Below are 22,574 nucleotides of genomic sequence, written 5' to 3'. Positions count from 1 at the left end.
GAAAACAAACAAATGAAAAATACACTGCAAAATACTGATCATAGAATAAATTCATGGCTGTTAGTCAAATCAGTGCTAACTGTAGTGGCCAAACCTTCCCTCACTTCTATTTTTCATTCCATTTTGGAGGTTTTATGACCAAGGGATGAGGGCATTGCAAAGCAGCCACTCTGATGACTTTCTTCCCTTGCTGATACCTCAGAGAGGACCAAACCCACCTAGACCTGACCTCCCTTCCACTTCTCAGAGACAACTGCATAGTGCTGTTTTCAAGAGATATGTCTTCATGCAATAGAAGCTGAAACCATTTCCTTGATGCAAAGGATTTACACCTTGCTCTGAAATGAGGACAATCACATTAGCTAAATCCTAGTGAAGTAAAATTGTTAAGTCCTTTCACATTTTGTTGATCAAGAACCCTTTTATTGGAATATTTTTCTTTTCAAACCTCTAATTGGTCTTTATGCTGTGGCGAGCTACTTCACATTTTAGTTACTTTATGTGTGGTTATATTTTCTTACAAAGACACAATTGATCAGGAATTGCCATAATCCCACACAGAGAAGTAGTCCTAGAAGCACTGAGTGCATAAAACATTAATGTCAGTAGTGCAGACATGACAAGTTTCCACTCTCCATTCAGCTAAACAATCTGCCTCTTTCATACTAACATCACTGCTCAGCCATGGGCTACATAAACAATGTCAAACCTGGTTTCAATATAAAGTGAGCACATTAATGTTCCCACTAATATACATTTCCCAGTAACCACTCCATTAGATTGCTTAGTTCAAACTGCATGGTATATCCCATAACATATCAGCCAGCTCAGATTCACAAACTCAAAAGATACAGATATTCTAAGTATTAAAAAAAACCCCTTTCTCGTGTGTGCTCAAGAGCCCTGCTAATACAAAAACTCCCATGAGGCTCTCAAGAAAACATGCCTGTGTGGAACACAGCCCTCCTCTGTTCAGTGAGAGGTTTGTTTGGTTTTTGCTTTTTTTTAATTTTTGGATGATGGTCTTTCACTTAACTTCTTCACAGAGACTAAGTAAATGGATACAAAAATAAAGAGGTGCTGTTCAGAGCAGATAATCCTTTCTGTAATCTCAGATAATGTATCCAAGACCAGTGGATCCAGAGATGTTTCTCTTTAACCTATCCCCAAAGCAAGCCAGTTGTGAGACTAAAAAGTTGAATGCACATGATGCAGAAATTCCCTGATTTAGTTCACTACAGACCCTCTGATTATAAAGCAAGACCCTATCCCAGACACATGAACTTTGTCTTTTCCCTCACACCCAGTGAGAGCACAGCAGCATCAGTCTCAGGGCAGAAGGACCTGAGAACTGCCCCACTGCAAGGGAACCTCACGTGAGCCTCCTTAACAAGCCCATGGTCCCACAAAGCACATGCTGTACGAGCAGCGTGCTGCAGACAACATTACTGTGGCCTCCCATGTCAGCCCGGGTTACAGGGTGGTTTATTATGGGCTGGGGACCAATATCCTAGGAGCTCACACTTCCAATTTTCACGTTCAGCAGCTGGAAAGGCAAATATCCTCAGCCAGAAAGTTCATTAACCTTGAGATTTTCCACGGCCAGATTTCTTCAGTATTGCAGTAAGATGCAATTTTACATTTGGGTTATGGGTTTTTGAAGTATTTAATGTAGCTGGAAGCCAACAAATACCAGCTAACCTTATCCCTGAGCTTGATAGTGTGCTGTGCAAAATATAGCCACTTTGAAATAACATGGCTTTAAAACTGTTTATGCTTAACGCGGTGAAATTAAACACACTGAGTCAGACATGCTAACTTTTCTATGTTGTTGAGTAACACTTAATACCTTAAAGAAGTGAGAAACAGGAAAGAGACTCTGGGATTTAGAGAGCAGCAGGGAATTTCCATAAAGCCATCTGATTTCTCAGAAGAAAAAGAATGAAGGTTGAAAGTGAAATTGAATTTATCCTAGAAATACGTAATGCATGCCCCCCCAGTAATCAGACAATGGGGAGCACTCAGCATAGATAGAGGAAGGTCCAATCAATCTTAAATGAAACAATACCCACTCTGAAGTTCTCTGACTCTTCCAGGTTCACTAAACTTGACCCAGAATACATAAGTCTGGACTGGCACTGATCTCATAGGGCACATCCTCAGAAGGTGTAAATCTGAGCAACTCCACTGACCTCAAAAGTCTGCTGAGCCTCTAGCTCCAGGTGTCTGTCCGCAGTCATGAATTCCTAATTTCACAATGCTTTAACACACCTAAAAGAGCAGCAAAGGCTAAAGTTTTTGCACTTGTTGTTAAGTAAACAATTACTTAATATGTTAAATAAAATTATTAGCTGAAAATATTCTACATATTCTGATCAGCAGTTGAGATTTATCCCATACATTCAGGTTCAAAGTAATTTTGCTTTGGGCTTCAAAGTTCACTTTTAACTTCAGCCAGCTACCACTGTCAAGTTTCCAGGATAAAGTTCAATAAGGTTTACTTTCTAGTAAGAGTTCAGCCACTAACCTATACCACACACTTTTTCGTGTGCAGTGTGCCTACTGAAATGCAAGTCTTCAGAATATTGTGTTATGTCAGTGAGAACAAGGTCTGGCACAAAAACCCCGGTCAGGGCTATTTCAACCATTCAACAGCCCAATTACTTATAGTATGTTAAACCTTCCAGCTCCATGAATGCAAAGCTGTTTGCACTCAGGCAGCCAGGGTTGCACTGATAGGGTTGTACATCGTGAATTATTTTGTCAAAATACAGTGCTTCAAATATAATTGCCAGAAGAGATGTAACATGCAGGCTTGCAGCCTCAAGTGCAATTTCCTGGCAACTGGAATGGTGCGAGCTTATGGATTAACACATGAGCAATTCCAGTTAAAAGTGATGCAAGCCCATTAACGTTGGGTCTGACTAACATCCCCTCACACACAGGATTCCTTGAAACCGGAAATACAATAAATTAACATGGAATAGATTCACTTGCAACATTTAGTATACAAGCTAAGATGCTACCAATTAGCTGTCTGTGTAACTCATTTTGGAAGATGGCATCTACTTTTTCTTTCCTTATCAGACTAGAAAAAGAGCATGTCCTGCAAGGCCATCTCAATCTGCTGAAGCATTTACTCTAAAAGATGCCCAGAAACAGGATTCAAAGGTCCTTACCATGCTCTATTATTCTGCAGAGTTAAGGAAAGAGAACACCAACCAGAAAGAGAGTGTGTTAGAAACTGTTCTTCCTACAAATTCCTCCATCTCAACAGAAGCAGCATTTCAGGTGCTTTCTGCCTGTACAATAAAGAAATAATTTTCCATTGCCACCATCAATTGATTTGTCTGAAATTTGCGTTTAATTCACCTTGCATCATACACTCCTATTCTTTCAAGAATTACAGCAGCATGCTATGAAAAAAATACAGAAATAATTACAAATACATGCCCCAACAACAGCATATCTTATGTTCTAGCTGGTGAATCACACCAAGCTCTGACATAATCACCTCCAAGGTTGTGCCTCTCCTACTAGCCATGTGCACAGTAAGCTGGTGGGACCTCAAATCATCATGGGCTTAGATGAAAAGACAAAGCAAAAAGCTGGATATACTCTTTTTCACAAAGTCAGGAAATAATTCGTGCAAGAGGAAGAAAAATTAGATACCACATCTAGATACATCACTGAGTGGGATACAGAGTCCAATGCTGGGGAAGTTGGGAGGTATTGCCAAAGAACTGTTTTGCCAGAAATCAGCCAGTTATCAGTTGTCATTAAGCTTTTTGATATCTGACACACATGGAAAGCATGCTACTTATAAGTATGCAATTATGTTATAGAAGTATTCCTTTTTTTTTTTCCCCCTTCCCTTTACCCATTTAAATATGTTGGTTTGACTAGACTGGAAAGCAAAGTCTCCCTCAATATTAACAGAATAGATGTGCTACAAAGCGAGGGTGTGCCAGACTGCTTGTAACATTTCTGTCATCAGAAAGTGATCTGAGAAGGGTATAGAAAAAAATTTGGTGTTCCTGTGCTATATAGCTGTAGGTTCCTATCAGGAACCTGATTCTCCCAAAAAGGTATAGAAAGAAACTGAAACACACAAGTGTAAACAGGTGTGAGGATTCAAAACCTGCTAATTTCCTGTGATTCACTAATAACTGAGCAATGCTGTTGCCTTACTTGTTAATATTTTATTGGAGACCATTTCCTTGAAATGGGATTGCTACAACCCATCAATTCATTATTTCAGCACCAAATTTTAAAAGACACCTATTGTCATCATCTTTTGTCTGGTTTTGGCCATTTAAATCTAGCATTGAGGGTTTCCCTCCCACACATACCATTCTAAGCAGCATCATACAATCTTCTTCTGCCACACTGCTTGGAGATTTAGGGGATCCACAGGAAGGAATAATCTGGTTTACCTAACCCATAGTGCAATTGATTCCACTTGGGTGGCTGACAGAGAGCTCACTTTTAATCTGCATCAATATTTCTTCCCTGCCAAAATGCCACCGCTGAGGTGCCACCAGCAACACGTGTTGTGTAATCGAGACCACCGTGCTCGGGGCAGGCAGAAAACTGAAGGCTCCTCTGTGCCATGCAGACATGCCTACACTTGGAGAGGCAAAGCTGACTGCAAACTGCTTGAGCCACTTCCCTGTGAATTATTTTTACTTCTGTGGCTTGACTTCTTAATTTCCTCTCCCTCTCTTTTCAAGCTGATGCTGTAATACGGTCACACTGTAGAAATCTCAGTCAGTGCAATATTCTGTGGAGCCACACAGCCCTCTGATATTTAGGAGGCTGCTCCTGATTCATCAAGGCTTCCTTGATGCCTTACAACGTCTTGGCGAGGTCACAGGGTGCAGGCTGCAATTTCCTTCGCCTTTTTATTTGTATTAATCAGGAGTTTGGGGAGCGTGTATCCCTGTGTTTCCTGGCCGGCTCCAGGCATCACTGCATCACAGCGGCACCTGGTGGGACGGGGCAGGGCTGGAGCGCGCCGCTGCCCGCCCCGCAGCCCCAGCAGCGCCCAGACATCCACTACAAAACCAAAATTAGCCTTGCTTTGCTCTGGCAGGCCTTTCTAACATCTGTTGCTGTGAAAAGTTCAGAATTAATATCACTGAACCCTGCCCTGGTATTTGCTGAAGAGATGCAAAATGCTGGATGGGGAGCAGACTGCACAGTAAGCCACATCTTAGAAACAGCCTGCAACCCGAGGGATCTGGGAGATGCTGCACACAGCACCAAAAGGAAAAAATAACCTGATAAATAACTCATCTCCAAGGCCTCTCAACTTTTGATTCATTAGCCATCATTAAAAATTTATAAAAGTATATTAGAAGTAAAGCTCAGTTCAACCACCCACATGTATTCTAGCAACACTATGACACATTGAGCCCTTTTCTTTTGATTACTGCCTTCAATCTCATCATTTTTATTTTATGGGACGCAAAGCATCAAATTCAGCTTCAGAAATACAATGTTCAAAATATAGTGGCCAATAAATGTTTCATCTTTTTCACAAACTAGACCTTAAAGAGCTTCAGTTATTTATTTTTATAGCAGCAGCATACATAAGTGTATGACACAGTAAAGGATACTGATCTCTGAAGACCTCAGATTATCTTAAACTCCAGAAAATCAATATCAAATCCTGTGTTTACGGTACTTTTCATTATTTATTTTAGAGCCTAAGGAAGTGGACAGTGGAGACTGACAGTTTTGTAGAAAAAGAACCCAGCAAAGTTGCAGTCAGATTTATAGGTCAAACACAACATTACGAAAGAAACCATTTGCCCCCAAGAGCTGAAATCACTGCTGTTCACCATAAGCAGAACACTTTTATTAAAAGTCTGCAGGCTGCTGCTACACCTCCATCTAATTTACTTCAGTCCTTACACCCTGGCCCACGCAGAGCCTGTGCAAGGTGAGCAAGGGCTCCCACACAGGTACAGCTGCCTTGGAGAGGCACTGGAATCTGCAGAGTGCAGCTGGAGCTGAGGGTGTTGCTGCGATCTCCAGATGCTCACACACCTCAGCATCGATGCAAATGAACACCAGGCATGTCAGACTGTGCCCACTGCTTTCAAGACTACCAGCAGTTGATTAATTTTTCAAAAGTGCAAGTCCATGACGCACATGAGAAGAGGGGGGGAAAAGGAAGGAAAAGGAATGAAAGAAAAAGTTTAGAGGGCTTAAATCCTTAAAAACACTTGGATGCAGACAGCATCCAAAGACAGAAATAAGGATTTTTATCTCTTAAAAAAAATTCACTCTGCATTGTGATTGCTGAGCCAACTGAAGAAGAAAACTACTAAGTTAGATCTGTATTAAGTATAACTTTAAATCCCAAATTAACTTAAGGAGGTTGATTAAGAACAGGAAGAAATAAAATCTTAAGGAGAGGACAAATGATCCTAAAGAAGTGCTGGTTTAAAATGCAAAAAAGGGCCATTAAAGTGAAAGGGGCTCTTACTATCTCTGACTGTGCTCAATATACACTTAGAGCCAATCTCTCACTGCTATAATGATTCCAACACCGTTTTCCTGTATCTGAAATAAAAAAATGTAAAAGATAATTCTGATTGTAAGCATCCCTCTTTTCCCCTTGATTTTTCATATCAATATTAAAATGTCTCAGAAAAATAGTATTGCTGCTATATACAATAGTACTGCATACTCTTTATATTAAATACTGTGATCTGATCTTGTGATAAGCAGAAGGTATAGATATGAAGAATTGTTAGAATAATTACAGGCACTGGAAGAGTCCTGCAGGGTAGGGACTGACAGGAATCCTTTTTAGCTTTAAGATGAGATATCTAATAGAAGGCATGTTTGAGGTTTACATGAGACATTAGACATTCCTATTTATAACATACAATTAATTTGTGGAATGCACTGCTACCACAGCACACTGACATCAAAAGCGCTGCAAAATTCAGATAAGGTTTAGATAGATAACATGAAAATCACGTGTTGCACCAGAGCAGATTTAGGAAACATGAAGGATTTCAGCCTTTTTGCTACACAGCACAGACCAAAACCTACTGACACAATTTTTAAAAAAATTCAACAACAGTATTTGAAAGTATACTGTAGGGTTTTATGCACTTTTGTTTTAAATACCCAACTCCAGCCTGTCTCAAGAGAAAGGACAGCTTCTTAGATGGACCACTGGTTTGATCTGGTATGGCAAGTCCTATATTCTTATGCTCCTACCAGATAATCGGCAGTGATTTGAGTGACAATGGATGGGTACCAATCCTAGGGAAAAAATATTCTATCATTCTATTTCTCAGTGCACTGAACTGAATTATGTTAGGTTAAGTGTTGTCACACTGAATAATCTCATGCTGTATCACATGTTCAAAGACACATCTCAGTGTAATGTGTAGGACAGTGCACTCAAATTTGCTACAGATGTGAACTGAGGGGTGAGGGGGAATATAAACTTGAAGTCTAGTACAACTTACAGCATCTACCACAGTAGTAAAAACCATGTTAAAATATTTTAATTCAAAATGCTGTCTGACTCCAGAAACAGAAATTGCTCAAAGATATAAAACACTTGTCCTCCACCTCTCCTCAGCCTAACTTCATATAATCACAAACTGTGCTTAATGTCAAAGAAATTCAAAGGCATCTCTGATTAAAACACTTGGGAGGGTACAAGCGAACAGAAGAGCCCTTAGCTTCTTGGAAAAACTTAATCATAATAGGTCAATGCTACAAATTCATTACACTGAATTACAGTATTTTATTTTGTCTATTAAACACAAGAACAAGCTCCCGCAAGAGTCAGGAGTAATAGTCTCAAGTTTTCCCCACTCCTTGGACATTCAGGCTTGGTTTGTCTAACTTGGCTCTTTCCATAGAAAAGATGGGATAAACTGCCTCAATTGCCTCTGAGATTACCATAATTTTTCATGGAATACAAAATAGGTAGGAAAACAGAAGACCCATGTGCCTACAACCCACACCACAATGCTCAAATGTTCATCCCTCCACATGAATAATTCTGTCTGCTAGTATTGCTCCTTTTTGCTACTTATGGCCACTAATTACAAATTCGAATAATTTTGTAAAGCACTTGTTTTGCAAAAGAGTCACTTTTGCAGAGCTTTCAATTTACATATGACAACTATAGGCAAAAGAACCCCCACCAAAACCTCCCAAGGCCCGTCCTCTATTTAGACAATGTAACATTTTTAAGATGAACTCTTTCATATCTAACCACCCAAAGTCCTTGGATATCCTTAGTGGCTTTAATCGCACATATTTCCAAACAGAAGCTGAGCAGGGATGAGCAGAGGACACTTCTGCACATGAAGGAGCCTTCTCTTGGTGACTACCCAATGCAGACATCCCAGCCACTGTCCCCCAGACAGGAGAGCCTTGTCCCCAAGATGATGGGTAGGTGGCCATGGATGCCAGACAGGAGAAGCACTGCGTAAGCCACTGCCAGTCTTCCACCTCCCTGTTTCCAGGGATTATGTGCAGACAGCTACTCACATCTGACAGCTTGGAGAACTGAGACCTGAGACTGTATTTTAGTGTTTGCTTTTCAAATCATGCATTTAACACAAGAATTTGAGGACTCCATAAAAGAAAGGCTTTTTACCAGCTCCTACAGCCCCATAGCTAGCAAGTCTCAGCACTGAGATTTCTCATTTGGCTTTTCATATGTTAACACTGAGATTCTCCAAAAAACATCTTGAGATTTGATGTCTGACATCTCCACTTGCTTTGAGAATCCTCATATCATGCACAAGAGAGTTTGACTTTAAAATAATAGTTCCTTATTATTATCGCATTCTGGAAGATTTTTATTGCAGAAGTTTATGCGGCTATTTTGTTACCTGCTAAGAACAACAGGTCAATAGTAGCCAGGAATTCCTTTCAAGGTGTAATTCATCAGCCACCATGACTCGTGCCATTTTCTGCCGTGGCAGTACTGCCATTTTGACCAGCTCTACACTGCCTTTGCTCTGCAATGCTGCAAGTAGTTCACAAATAAACAAAATGTTGCTGGCACCATCTGCTCCTTGGAAACTTGCCAGTCATCATCCAAACCACTGAGAGGAGCTTGTGCTGGGAGTTACTTTCCATCCATCCTTTCTGGAGGTTTGGCTTTTGCTGCTGTCCCCAGTAGCCCTACCAGCAGCTGTAAAGTGAACTTTGATCCATTTGTGGGGGAAAAAATCTGCAATCTAGTAAAAATTTCCATCATACTCATTGAGATGACCTCTTGTCTCCTCAGTTTACAGCACATGTACATCACTGGGTCTGCAATGACCCAAAGTCATGGAACATTTTGTCCTCAGTATTTATAGCTAACCTGAACATCATGAACACAAGGAACAGATATAAAAGGTGTATTTTGCCAGTGATGAAATTCAGCCACTTTTGAAAATGGCAGAGCAGATCTTAAACACACAGAGTCCTTCATTAGTGTTTCAGAGATGAAGTGGGGGCTATGGTGTATGAATTTCATAGTTGAGAGAAGATAGGAACTCACAAAGGACAATGTCACCAAATTTGTTCCACACAACAGAGTTAACAAATCTCCTTATAAAAATGTTATAGGATTCATATGTTAAGATATCTCAATATTGGAGGGGGGGAAAAAAAGAGAAGGTAAAGAGAAGAAAAATGGGGCAGTGTGCCGTAATGCTACCAGGAAAGAAAATCCTCCATAAATTCCATACTGACACTGCTAACATTTATCTGAAATGCAGTTTATTAATTTATCATAATCAATAATAACCAATTTATGAGATCACAAATGCACAGTTCACCTCATTTATACTTATTTGTAATTTATGCACACAAAGCATCATTTTGTTCTACTATTCTTCACACTACAGCTTGTTTGGGTTTTTTTACTACAATTGATATTGCATTGCTAATGCCTCTGTGAGTCTCTATTTACTGTAACTCTTGGCTGCTTGTGTACAATGGCAGCAGGCTCTGGCTTCAGTGCTGTGACATATCTATTTAATTAACCCAGCTGTTCTCTCTACAGTGTGAAGCACCAAGCAACGACACCATACTGGAAAGCACAACTCATAAAACCAAAAAAAAATTTACAGTGCCACTTGGAAAATGAAACACAAATAAAGTCTGCTCAGAAAAAAAAATACAGATAAACAAATCCCTGTCTGCCTTGACAGGCCTCTGCTATTCAGTGAGATACTGCACAATGTCGCTGAAGACTTTCAGAAGTACCATTTCTTATTTTAAATCCACCTCCTTCATCTTGAATAAAATTGGCAATTTATTTGCATGTGAACAAAAATGGACCATTTTCTTAAAAATAAAAAAAATTCAACAGCAGGCCTTTCCTGGTGGCAGTGTTCTTTTACCTATGCCAACGTCCATTCTTAAAAGTGCTTCGGCATAAGACATAAAATAGGAACATCGCCCATTGCAAGCTGATACTGCCTTTTCCTTGAAAGCTCATAATATCAAAATCAAACAAATTGGTCTGTTTATCAAGCTGTCACTTTGCAGCATGCTGAAGGGAAGGAGGAAAAAATAAAGCATTCACTGAAGTTGAAGATTATGCAGCCATTGCACATGAACATTACAATAAATATAACTTAGAAAAACATCTCCTGCCCATCATGAGCTGGCCTCAAAATGAGTCAGTTGTACCAATAAAAAAAAAAGCCAAAAAAGAACAGCACCATACCCAGTTTCTTTGAGATGTGCTGTCTACACAGACATACTGGATGTGAAAATCAGTTCATTGCTTTGGAAGAACAGCATCCAGTGGAGCTATATTCATACTCAAGGGTGCCTCCTGACCATGGCAGCTGGGACAAACGAGACATGGCAGCTTCAGCCAGTCTCTCCAGTCCTTCAGCAACCTCGAGAGCCTCAGCCCATACCCAGATGGAAATTAACTCAGTTACATCAAGTGAGAGACTGCTTGCTCTCCTTAAGTGCTGTCAGACCCTTCCTGCATTTTCAGCTGAGAACTGAGGAGGCTGTCAGTGGTTCCTGGACCGAGGGCACTCATACCACCCATGCCAAGGCACTCAGCACACACCAGGCAGGGTTTTCTTCACCCCACTGCTGAGGAGTGCAGAGGACAGCCCTTTTTAGTGATGTGCCTACCCTGTGGGCACAATTGTGTCATGGAATGAAACCTGGACAGTTCATTTCAAAAGCACTTCTAGCCACTGATCCAGGGTAAGGCTACCATGAAAAACTTCCCAAATGCTCTAGAATACAAGCAATTCAAACAGATACTAGTACAGTGATACAGTCTGAATATAATTTATTGAAGTTTAAAAAAATACTATATTTTATATATTGATGAAAGGATCTAAACCTTGCAGAGTTGCTGTTCTCACAGTAATGACAAGCAACAAGAGAAGCAAAAGCTGTTTAACATCACCTGGCATCTTATACTCTTGGCTATTGCAGCTACAAGAGTTCCCAGGATTTTAAGTACAGCCCTGGTGTCTACTGTCATTAAATCTATGTAATACAAATATATATCTAGTGTAGTGTTATACACACACTCACCTCTATAGGTAGACAGACAGACAAGTACAGGGCAACTTGCCTGTAAACTGAGAGTGGAACAAAAATGGCAAATTTCTACCTACCACAATCTTGTTTCACACGCTGAAGTCAAGATCCAGATGAGGAAATCCTATGCTAGTATTTTATTTTCTCAAGTATCTGAACAACAAAAGTTTCTTAAAATACTTCACCCAGGGTACCTATCCAGAAACCTGCAAATTAGGAGAGATGCACCTAAATCTATTTATGGTGCAAGGTGGAACATGAACCTGGAAGCCAATTAACCGAAAGGAAAAACATTTCGATTGATGTCGACATTGAAGGCACTCAAGAGACTTCATTCCCTGCAAGTTAAGAGCAGAAAGAAAGAAACAAGAAAAAGAATTCTCTATTAGAAGACCATCCTACAAATGTAGACCTAGAAATGTACTGACCTTTCCTGTGACCCTTTCAGAAAAGTGATTTTTGTGAAGTCTTAGGTTTTGTAAGCACAGCATTTTATCACATTTCCCAAACCCACAATATGCTTTGTAGCTCTTCCCTGAAACAAACCAATCTACACAAATATTTCAAGCTTATTTTTTAAATACTAACAGTTGTTCATCACTGCAGTTCACCTTTAGCAGTACCTTCTTGTAAGATAGTGCTGCATGTCCTCATGACCCTCTCAACTTCTTTGGGACCACCACTACATGACACATCAGTCCACTAAATAATGCAATTCAGAATCTCCAGGAAAAGACAGATGCAACTGTCATTTTAACCAGACTGACTGAGTCTGTCAGTGAAATCTCACTCAGCCATTCAGATGGGCACAGTTGTTAACAATGGATTTCCCAACTATTAAATCCTCAAGCTGATCAAAATCCTACTTCACCAGTGGGGTGAAGTAGAATCACATTCCACAACACTACTAATTGGTTGTCTTATTCCTACTATTTTGTAGGAGGATATAATGGCGATCACTCTACCAAGAAACAGGGCAAGGAGCAGCTCCTCAGAGCTTTTTCCTTTGCCTCCATCAACTATTGTTTACCATCTTTCACGACTCGAGAACTTTCTCTTCACAATGGCAAAATTAATACTTTGCCCAAGAATCCAACCTGGTTGCAAATAATTAGTTTACATAAAGAAACTGGAACACTTGATTTATGTCAGCACCAAAACCTACAGTCAAACCTAACCTCTGATTTGTGTCTGCAATATTTGTCTGCCATTGCTGGGCTGAAAAAAAACAGTGAAAAAACTGCTAAAAATTACATAACAATGTAATTTTTGTAGATTCTATACAGGACAGTTAGTGACACATACTTCAGCATGAATCATGAGAAACAAAGATGAAAACAAAAATGAAAGCCAGGTTAACAAAACATTTTCATTAGTATGACTAAAAATGTGCTTTTTCCTAAAGCAGTTCACCCACTTTACTTGAAAATGGAAGAATCAAAAGAAAAAACTACTGCTGTCAATGCCAGAAAAAAAATTAAGAAAATATTCAAAAGCAAATAAATCAGAAAAGGAATACTGAAGATTCTTGCATGCAATAAGAAATCTGCAAGGACAAGCAAAACACTAGCACTGAACTGAAATATAACTTTCTTATTATGGCATCCTTAAGGGGGGCAACCAGTTAATGACCAGTTGTTCCTTCAAGATAAGGAACAACACTGCCTCCACCTTAATTTTAGATTTTCATCCCACCATTTCCTTGCCTAGGTATTTCAAATATGTTTACCTTCTGCAGCATTGCAGGGAGGTAAAACTTTCTCGCTAATTTTTGTAGTTGTCCTAACTTAGCTGCAAGCCAAGCACTTGAGGTTCAACTCTAGAGCAAACTCATGTTACTCTTAGCACCCTGACCCCATTCAAACTGAACCTACAAGAATATCCTGACTTTTTCTGCTGATGGAATATTTCATCAGTGAAGAACCAGGCACCACAGACCATCACTCTTCCTCATGTGCTCTATTATTTCACCACCCTGACTGAATCAGCAGCAAAAGGGAACTACCAGTGAGCACAGTAATTCCTAAGCAGGTCATCACTGCATTTCAGAGGCGAGGGCAGTTTTACAGAACACAACTCCTTCGCATTCTGTAGTGGTAGGAAAAGGTTCTTTCCTGAGCCCCGAGCCAGGCCAACTGGTTCATCCCATAATTACTGTATTGTTATGCAGTAACCTACCCCAATTTCACTAGGGTGCCATAAATCAGGCCTCACATTCAGGGAGGCTGTAAAACCATCAGTGGCAGATAGCCTGTGTCCAGCTACGGTCTAGTGAGAGTGCTCTGAAAAAACTGACAGTAGGAAACTTTACCGCTGTCATCTGCTGACCAAGGCGAGCACAATGTTTGTGATGCAAGGGGCTGATGTCTACCAGACACCCAGGAGGGAGCTGAGGTGCAACCTTTTGCTGCAGAGGTCTCTCTCGGCATTCACTTTTATCAGCTCCAGTGCAATATTTTCAAAATCTCCCCCTGGGTGCTGTCCTTCAAGCCTTTTCTAGGTATCCAGTCTCAAATTTGATTTTCCTCCTTTTATTCTCCCGATTCTTCAAAGATCATTCCAGAAAGCTGATTCAATTAGAAGTCTCTTTTAACGTAAGCAATTCATCCTCACACACACAGAACTGTTGATTCACCTTTTCTTTAATTTCATTTTGCCTGACTTTCATTTGAGCTATCTCAATTTTAACCTCTGTTAAAGCTCCATCTACCTTGTTTACTGTTTCTTTGATTTGAAAGATCTCCTCCATTAAGTCCTTAAGCGACAACTCCGTGGCCATTTTTGGCTCCAGCTGTTTGTCAGGAGAGGTCAGCCACTGCCTCAGTCTTTTATTTGTCTGGAGCAACATTCAAATTGTTTTCAGAGCAATTGTTTTCCTCTTATTTCCTGCCATCTCTGTTTGAAAATAATAACGAATTACCTCAATTCTAAGGCAGGTTTCATCCCTTTACTTCATTATCAAGAGCAGAGAGAAAGGCTGTTTCAGAGGTTGGCACCCTGCACAAATTTCCTCAAGTCTTGCTTGAGGAATAAGAGTGCAGCAACAGTGAAAAGTTATCTTCTACACCTATACAGGATCCTGCAAGAAAGCACTTGAGGCTTCAGAAAATTCACCTTCTGAAAATCCTGCCAGGAAGGTAAGTATTAGATCTTCTGAAAAAGAGGGCCAGTAGCAAAAATACTTAATTTAAAACTTGCATACTTAAAGTTCCTGGGGTTTTTTCCTCTTCTTTTTTTTTTTTTTTTCTTTTTTTTTTTTTTTTTTTTTTTTCCAGCTCTGGTTAGCAGGATCAGTTCCTTAGCAGGACAGGAAGCCTGAGGCAGCTCTGGAAATAGGTTTCCTGCCTCGATACAGAGTTGCCAGACTATCTTTTCTCCTCTAAACACATACAAAATGTGCTCAAAGGAACGCATCCAACACAGAGAACTGATGAAAGAGTAGCTTTAGATCAGAGAGCAGCCTTTCTCAAACAAACCTTTATACTTTGGTCTATTATTTCATGTCAATAAAGAAGATACAGAGACTTAAGGTGTGTATTTAAGTGAGGGGGTTGTTTGTTTTTACAAGTATCTTTAAATCATATCCCAGCTGTTACTAAGCCCACCTGAGAATTAGCATGCTGTAGATTAATATTTTACCTAAAAAATGTAGATATTTTTTCATTTTGAGCACACTGTTCCCTTCCCCCTCACATACACAAAAAATGTCACACTGAGATTCATGCACAACCCTAAGACACAAAACCATATTATTTTGTATGCCCTCCCAGGGGAGACATATCCCACCTTTACTGGACACTTCTCTTTAAATGATATGAGTCCTTATCTATAGGAACCCTTCCCCTCCATGTCTGAGCTGAAAGGCTGGATAACTAGCTTGTGTGTGATGCCCTATCTTTAAGGCAGATAATCTGAAGTGAAAATGAATTTCACACTTACACACTATTTTCCCAAGTGGATTCGTTTCTAGTTTTAACATTAGATTTCTGTTCCATTAAGAAGTGAAGCTGTGTGTTTATTAGAAGCTGTTTTTCTAACACTACAGAATCTCTACCATGTAAAAGAAATGTTTCAATATTACCTATAAACTGTTTTTGTAACAATTTTACTACAGTATTGTGATTTTCTTACATTAAAAACCTGTGCTTCTTAGAAAACAGAAATGCAAAGTTAGATTTCTAACCTACTAAAGGACACCTAGCCATACAGACTCAAAAATACTTAAGTGATTTACAAAACTCCACTGAATTAACCTGACAGGCAGTTTATATTTTTGACCTTTGACTTAACAGAGGCAAATATTTGCAGAGAGAAGATGGGTTATCAGGCTCCTGCATATACAATCTCAGGCTAGCTTCTTTATAAGAACGAAACCCCAAATTTATCTTTTTCCATCCCAAATGAGCATTTTAACACCTCCCACAAGAAAGAGTGTCTTGATGTAAAGTCTTAATATATACTCTTCATCAGAATACCATAAAATTTTTCAGTAATAATTACAAATCTCTAGAGTAGGAATGGAGTGGGGGGAAGAAAAAGGAATATCAGTGTACATAAAAAAGGCCACTTTTGCTTTAATCTATAATTTAGCAAACAAACAAGTAAATTGTAATACTTTCTTCTTGCACTAAAGAATGAACACACAAACGTTATCTCTCCCGGTGCAATCTATTTGGTATGCCATAAAACAGAAGACAAGCCAGCTGGGTCTTGAGTCCCATTCTCAGTGGGGCCCCTTCCCACTGGGGCCAGAGCAGGGCAAGGCGGGCTCTGTGTCAAAGAAACCAAGCCCAGATGAATGCAGGGCCCAGCACAGGGGCTCCATAGCTGCAGCCATCAGGAGAAATCCAGAACAGGATGTAGGAAAACTGCACAAGCTGAGTCTAAGGAGGCCACATCTGGATAAAAGATTAAATGTAAGTGTGCTGTACACATAGAGGACAGAAAAATAAAATTACTGGGACCTAAACTGAGACATATCACAGTGACAACGCAAAGAATAAACAGCAGCACTATGAGCTATGTTTGCTTACCAAGCAAGGAATGAAACTTCATGAAAAATTATAATTTTAAACGACCATAATGCTGGGATACAAAACCAGCACATTTGCAGACTGATATTTCTAATCTTTACTTAATGTCCGTAGAAGCGATTGTGTAAAATAAACCACTAAAAATTCCTAGCCAAGCAAAAAGCCAGATAATTTAACTTCCTGGCTTGGCTTCCAAAGACTAATGCAAAGTTTAGTAGCTGCACAGTCAAATAAATCTTTCAACTACAGCTTTTTTTTTTTTTTTTTGAGAAAATGGTAAATATGGTATTTTCCATATTATATACCGGAACTACAGTCACAACCCAAGAATGTAGATCTTTCAACCATTCATTACAGAAAATATTGCTTGAGGGAAACTGCTTTAAACTGATTTATGTGGTAGACACCCCAGTCAAATTGGACAATGTGGCAGATGGTAATGGATTTATGCATATTTATGTAGCATGTATTTACTTGTCGACTTTGTTATCCATCTTTTGCCCCTTCCAAAAGTAGATGGCAATTTATAACAACTGCGATGCTGTGACTGGCTGACACTCCCTTTGCAGCCCTTTCCTCTGGACAGGCTAAAAAGCAGCATCCTTTGTGCAGCTATTTTAATTGTTTTACAGTTTTATTACAAAACATCCTGTCTGTTACACTTGCTTCCTGAGGCTATCATAACAATGTTAGTTGCCACTGCTTAAACCTGCCTCAGGGTATCTGTTTTTACAGTTACAATTAAAGTCAGTATGTAGTTCACCAACATGTTAACATTAATTTGTCTTTTAATTTATTTGACCTTTTAAACTAAGCAAGTAACTGAGGTGAGGGATGCACAAAGTTCAGCTACTACACATTTTTGCAATAAGGTGGTTTTAGGTTCTTTTCCATCAAAACATTCAAATGTTCAGTTGCAAGTGCTTTTGTTTATTCCAAATCTCTTCAGAAAAGGCAAAATATATTCACATTGCATTTAATATGCATGTGTTTTATATAACACTAATGCATATACCACCAGTATAATCTTCAAAATTCATAACAGAGCATCTGAGCAATCTGAGAAGAGTTTCTAAAACCTTGATGCACTAAAACCACTGCAACTCTTACAAATCCTTATATTATCAAGGATTGTTTACAGAACACATCAGAACTGATGCCAAAACAAAGAACACAAGGAACCAAATTATCAGAAAGCAACAAACTGCTTTGGTTTTGGAGTCATTTTCTCCTGCAAAGATGGCGAGAGAGAGAGAGAGAGAGAGAGAGAAAGAGAGAAAGAGAGAAAGAGAGAAAGAAAGAGAGAGAAAGAGAGAGAAAAGAAAAGAAAAGAAAAGAAAAGAAAAGAAAAGAAAAGAAAAGAAAAGAAAAGAAAAGAAAAGAAAAGAAAAGAAAAGAAAAGAAAAGAAAAGAAAAGAAAAGAAAAGAAAAGAAAAGAAAAGAAAAATAGATAGATAGATAGATAGATAGATAGATAGATAGATAGATAGATAGATAGATAGATAGATAGATAGATAGATAGATGTTATCAGTGACTACTTCTGGTGCCCTTTGCTCTCATTGAAAAATGCAGTCCTATATCTGCATGCCTTATACTGGTCTCTAGAATTTGATGCAAAAACACACAGGGACACATTTCAATATGTAAGATAACTTATATATGCAAATACCATTTTAAAAAGCTGTTATAAACAAATGTAGCTTTATACTGATCACCTATTAATCTAAAATATATTTAAGCAAGTCTCCCAAGCTGCAGGAAGAACCCCCAGACAAAATTTCAGGACCACTTTAAGCTAAGTCTGAGCTGTGCTGGCACAGCTCCCCCACGCTTTTGGTACCATGCCCTTTGCCTATGGGCATCATTGTGAGCTGCTGAGTCTGTCTAAAACCCTGATGAGAGGGGTACCACCCACATCAAGAGCACTCCCTGGTAAATTAGACGTGGGGGGATGGTGAGGAAAGACTCATCAAATGGTCATTTAGTGTCAGAACTGTTCAAGCTCAAGCAAGAGGCAGCAGAGAGGGAGGGAAGCTTGGGAAAAAAAGGCTAAAAAGGAGAAAAGACCAAATGAAAACAGCCGCTACCATCTAATAAAAAATTAATCCTCATAAAAAAGATAGGAATTCATTCACTCCCTCCTGGTTGATTGAAGCATTTGACTCCTTTTCTCACAAACCTCCCCCATGACAACCAAAGCTTTAAACTGCTATTGCCATCTTCCTCCCCAGTTCCCAAACCTCTCTCAGCTGCAAAAGCCCTTACTCAGCTGTGCTCCTGAGCATCTACAACCTCCAGGCTTCCTTTTTCTGCAGCCCAGGCATCATCAATTAACACAAATAATTGCACCAAAATGACAACAAAAAATGTGGGTTTTTTTGGATGAGAGGAAAGAAAAAAGGATGTATTAAAATACAAGGGATTTTGAGAATATTTAATTTTGGCATCAACAATAGAAATGCATTTTGCATCTATGTGATTCAATTTTAACATCTGAATAGTGCATGCTATTCTTAGAGATACCCAATGCCACTGAAACAAACACCCAAATTTAAGAAACAACCAACCAGCCAAACCAACCCGGGCCAGTTATGTATCCTTCTGTTTCCCCTGTGCTGCCAGCAGAACAACCAAGCTGCCATGGGATTTAGTGCAGCGAGCTGTGGAAATAAGAAATCAGGCCGTGCCTCATCTAAGCACTGAGGCCACACAATATGAAGAAAAATGCTACGGCTGGAAGTGGTTGTCGGTCAATTACTCACCCTTTAAAATCCTATTATCTTCCAATTCTGCCGAGGAAAAAAAGGCACTGCTGAACACAGAAAGGCAGAACAAACACTATCTTTTTAACCAAATGTGTCCAAAAGAGTTTGTCTCTCCATATGCTGCCAGTCACCCAGCTGAAAAGCTTAGTTCTGACTGGGTGGCTCACAGCACCAAGCGAAGTTAATGGTATTTTAAGAAGAGAGGTGTATGTGGCAATATTTGACTTTAGGCTGTTTAGCACACCGTGGCTACAGAGTAAGCAACAGAGATGAATTCTAGATAAAGCAGATAAAAAGAATGCAAAACCTGGCCAAAAGAAAGACTAATGCCTGCCAGGTAAAACGCAGAACTGTGTGTCAAGAATAATATTCAGTAATGAGGCAGCAAGACAGATTCAAAATATATTTCTAGCAGAGTGGAGGATCAGTGCTCTTGCCATTACAGAAACCTGCTTGAGTGCCCCCACATCAGTGTACCCTTTCACACTGCTAAAGGCATGAACTACGATACACAAAGATTTATCAGGTGCCATTCTGCGCTGGACAAAAAGAATAAACTTTGCTCTGGTTTAAAGAATAAAGCTTGTGATAGAAATGTGACAGACTCTTTAAGAAGTTGACCACCTACAGGGTATTCATCCCACAGTCTGAACCCCAAAAATCTCCACAGCATCCCTCCTTCTCCTCATAATTGCATATTGACAACAAAAACATTTAACACAATCAAAAGGGGGCCACTGCAGAGGGACTGAGTTTTCCCCTGCCCTGTCGAGATAAGACTGCATCATGTACAGCCTGAAGGGAAGCAAAGGAGACCACAGGGTCCTGCACAGCTCTCCAGGGCTGGCTGGTCCACAGGACCACAAGAGAAGGAAAACAACTGTGGAAAGGTGTGTGCTTAAAGCAGCTCTTCCCTGGCAATATCGGTGTGAGGGATTATTTCCCAGGGACAGAAGCCCTCTGCTGGTCAACGCTTTTTGTAAGATGATTTACAGCAACTAAATGCACACAGGTTTTAATTTCTCCCTGGTTTTCCTACAAAAGTAGAGCCATGAATGAGAAACACAAAAGCACTCTCCTTTTGAGGAAAAATCCACTAACCAGAGTACAGCAATCAAATCTTTTTTTATTCTTATTAACTGGGTAACTTCTGTTTTGTTATTTCAAAAAAAGGCTGTTCACACCATAGTTAAATATGTAATCAGTTTCAAATAGTCTTCATGACTTAAAACAGTGCTGACATCACATATACACCACACCTCTTTCACTGTTCACACAAAAATGACATGAACTATTCAAATAAAACATGTTACCGACATAAGTACTCAACCCTGCAATTTGTTCTCCAGCACATGTATTTAATATTTAAATGCATTAAATTTTTCAAACTTTTAAATATTTAATATTGCTATTACACATCTGAATTGTATTTTAGGTTTTCAATATTATGTATAAGCATAAAAAAGGCATTACCTCACCTTCCCACGAAATGAGAACACTGGTCCTCAAAGTAAAACAAGTCCAGTTTTGGTTTTGACTGTGAGCATGCCTCCTATATGCAGTACTGAAATTGGTTAATTGTATTTTTAAGCCTATTTTTGGTACCTGTTCAAAAGTGGAATTATTTTCCTGGGAGGCATAGGTAAGTAATAATGTTTTTAGACGCATCCCTCAAAGTTCAGCATAAAGAATTAATTCTTGATTTCTTCAAAATATCAAAGGCTTGTTTCAGCCAAAAAAAGAGCCTCTCTAGACAAGTCAATCTTCGAATACACAGACTTCATCTTGCAAACAAATACACAAACACACACAGGATTCCTTGTCTCAACACCACTTTACAGCTCTTATTATTTATTTATTGCTATTACTGATTCAGTCAAGAATCAGCCTTTACAGTCTAGTGCTTTACTCATGCACCAAGAGTCAAGGTTGATCCTGAACCCTCATTGTTTTCATTACAAGTTCATCATTTAGCATCTAACAAAACTCTGGGAAAAAAAATTAAATTTTCATCTTCACATTCCTTAGTCCAAAGCTCTTAGTCCATAATTTTGCAGTTCAGTGCATTTATGGTTAGCATCTTTAAATCTACTCAAAATAAAGAAACCAAGGAAAATATATAAATAAAAGACATCAAATCAGGTGCAGTCCAACAGATGCAAATTTTGTTATGTGGTGGAAGCAGTATATTTCTAAATCTATACCAACAACCAAGCAGTAAATCAAAGCAATACAGACCATCTACAAAAGAGACACCTACTACTAAGATACCCTTAAAAATTATTTTTAAATCCAATTCAGCAGGATTCTTATAAATTAAGCTAATGCCATCACAAATTAATTACAGAAGAATTCTTCTGTCAGAAAAGGCAGAAGAAGCCTGGCACAGCACACCACTTCTGCACCTGTGTAACCCTAATCAGCTGGTCAATACCAGACAAGTCACTGCTTGGCTGCCAATGTATACTTTGTATGTCAGTCAAAAAATCACATTTATCTATGTGAGTCAGGAAAACGGAATGTTTATCCAACCAGCTCAAAAATTCTGGCTCACAGGTACCAAAATTTGCCCATGTATCCAAGTTTAGCTAGCAGCCAAATTCTTTTTCTGCAGGAAAAATATGTGAATGAAAACACAACAGGGTTCTCCTAGAGAAGATGCAGTAGTCTGCCCTCAAGATCTGAATGACCTACAATAAAACACCCAGTTCATCACTCTTGTTAACAAATTATTACAGCTGCAGCCAATAGCCTCATTCATGTGCGTTGAATTCAAGTTGCTGATACCTTAAATCTGTTATTTTCTTATTTCTTAGCCTCTAACTCTATAACCCTAGGCAACGAAGCTCTCTCTCCTATGCGTTTCCTGAGTGATTTTCTAGAATTTTTTTTTCAAAGATAGAGAGAATTTCTATTAAATTATATTACACTGACAACCACTCACATCAAGAGGAGGACTGATTTTTCAGGCTCAACACCCAGCCTTCTTTGAGGCGATCACAGGGAGCAACCACCATGTTGCTGTCCTCCAGACCCCAACCAGATGAGAAGGAAAATGCTCTGTTCTCCTTGCAGGACAGAAACAGAAGTTATGGGTGCCAGCCTAAGATCCAGGCAGGAATTTGCACAAGCTCTTTCTGCCTGCTCAGTCCAAGCTTCCCACTCCTCCTTTCCCTCAATGCCCTTGGGTGCTACTGTCCTCCATGTTCC

The 22,574-nt window shown here is 39.4% G+C and overlaps 1 protein-coding gene across 4 annotated transcripts in view; it reads right to left on the bottom strand.

Annotated features, from left to right (window-relative positions):
* Positions 1–22,574, bottom strand: part of RARB (retinoic acid receptor beta) — a 313,198-nt gene that overhangs the window by 261,470 nt on the left and 29,154 nt on the right. The window contains exon 1 of one of the 4 annotated variants that reach the window (XM_063154646.1): positions 19,362–19,503. The exons of 2 other annotated variants lie outside the window; for them this stretch is intronic. The gene's annotated coding sequence lies outside the window, so the exon portion shown is untranslated. Of the gene's footprint in view, positions 1–19,361; positions 19,504–22,574 lie in introns of those variants that run through there. One more of the 4 variants, XM_063154636.1, reaches the window with a different exon arrangement.

This window comes from Melospiza melodia, chromosome 1 (genome assembly GCF_035770615.1).
Source record: "Melospiza melodia melodia isolate bMelMel2 chromosome 1, bMelMel2.pri, whole genome shotgun sequence".
Taxonomy (NCBI): Eukaryota; Metazoa; Chordata; class Aves; order Passeriformes; family Passerellidae; genus Melospiza; species Melospiza melodia.
This window is presented reverse-complemented; position numbering and strand designations above follow the sequence as displayed.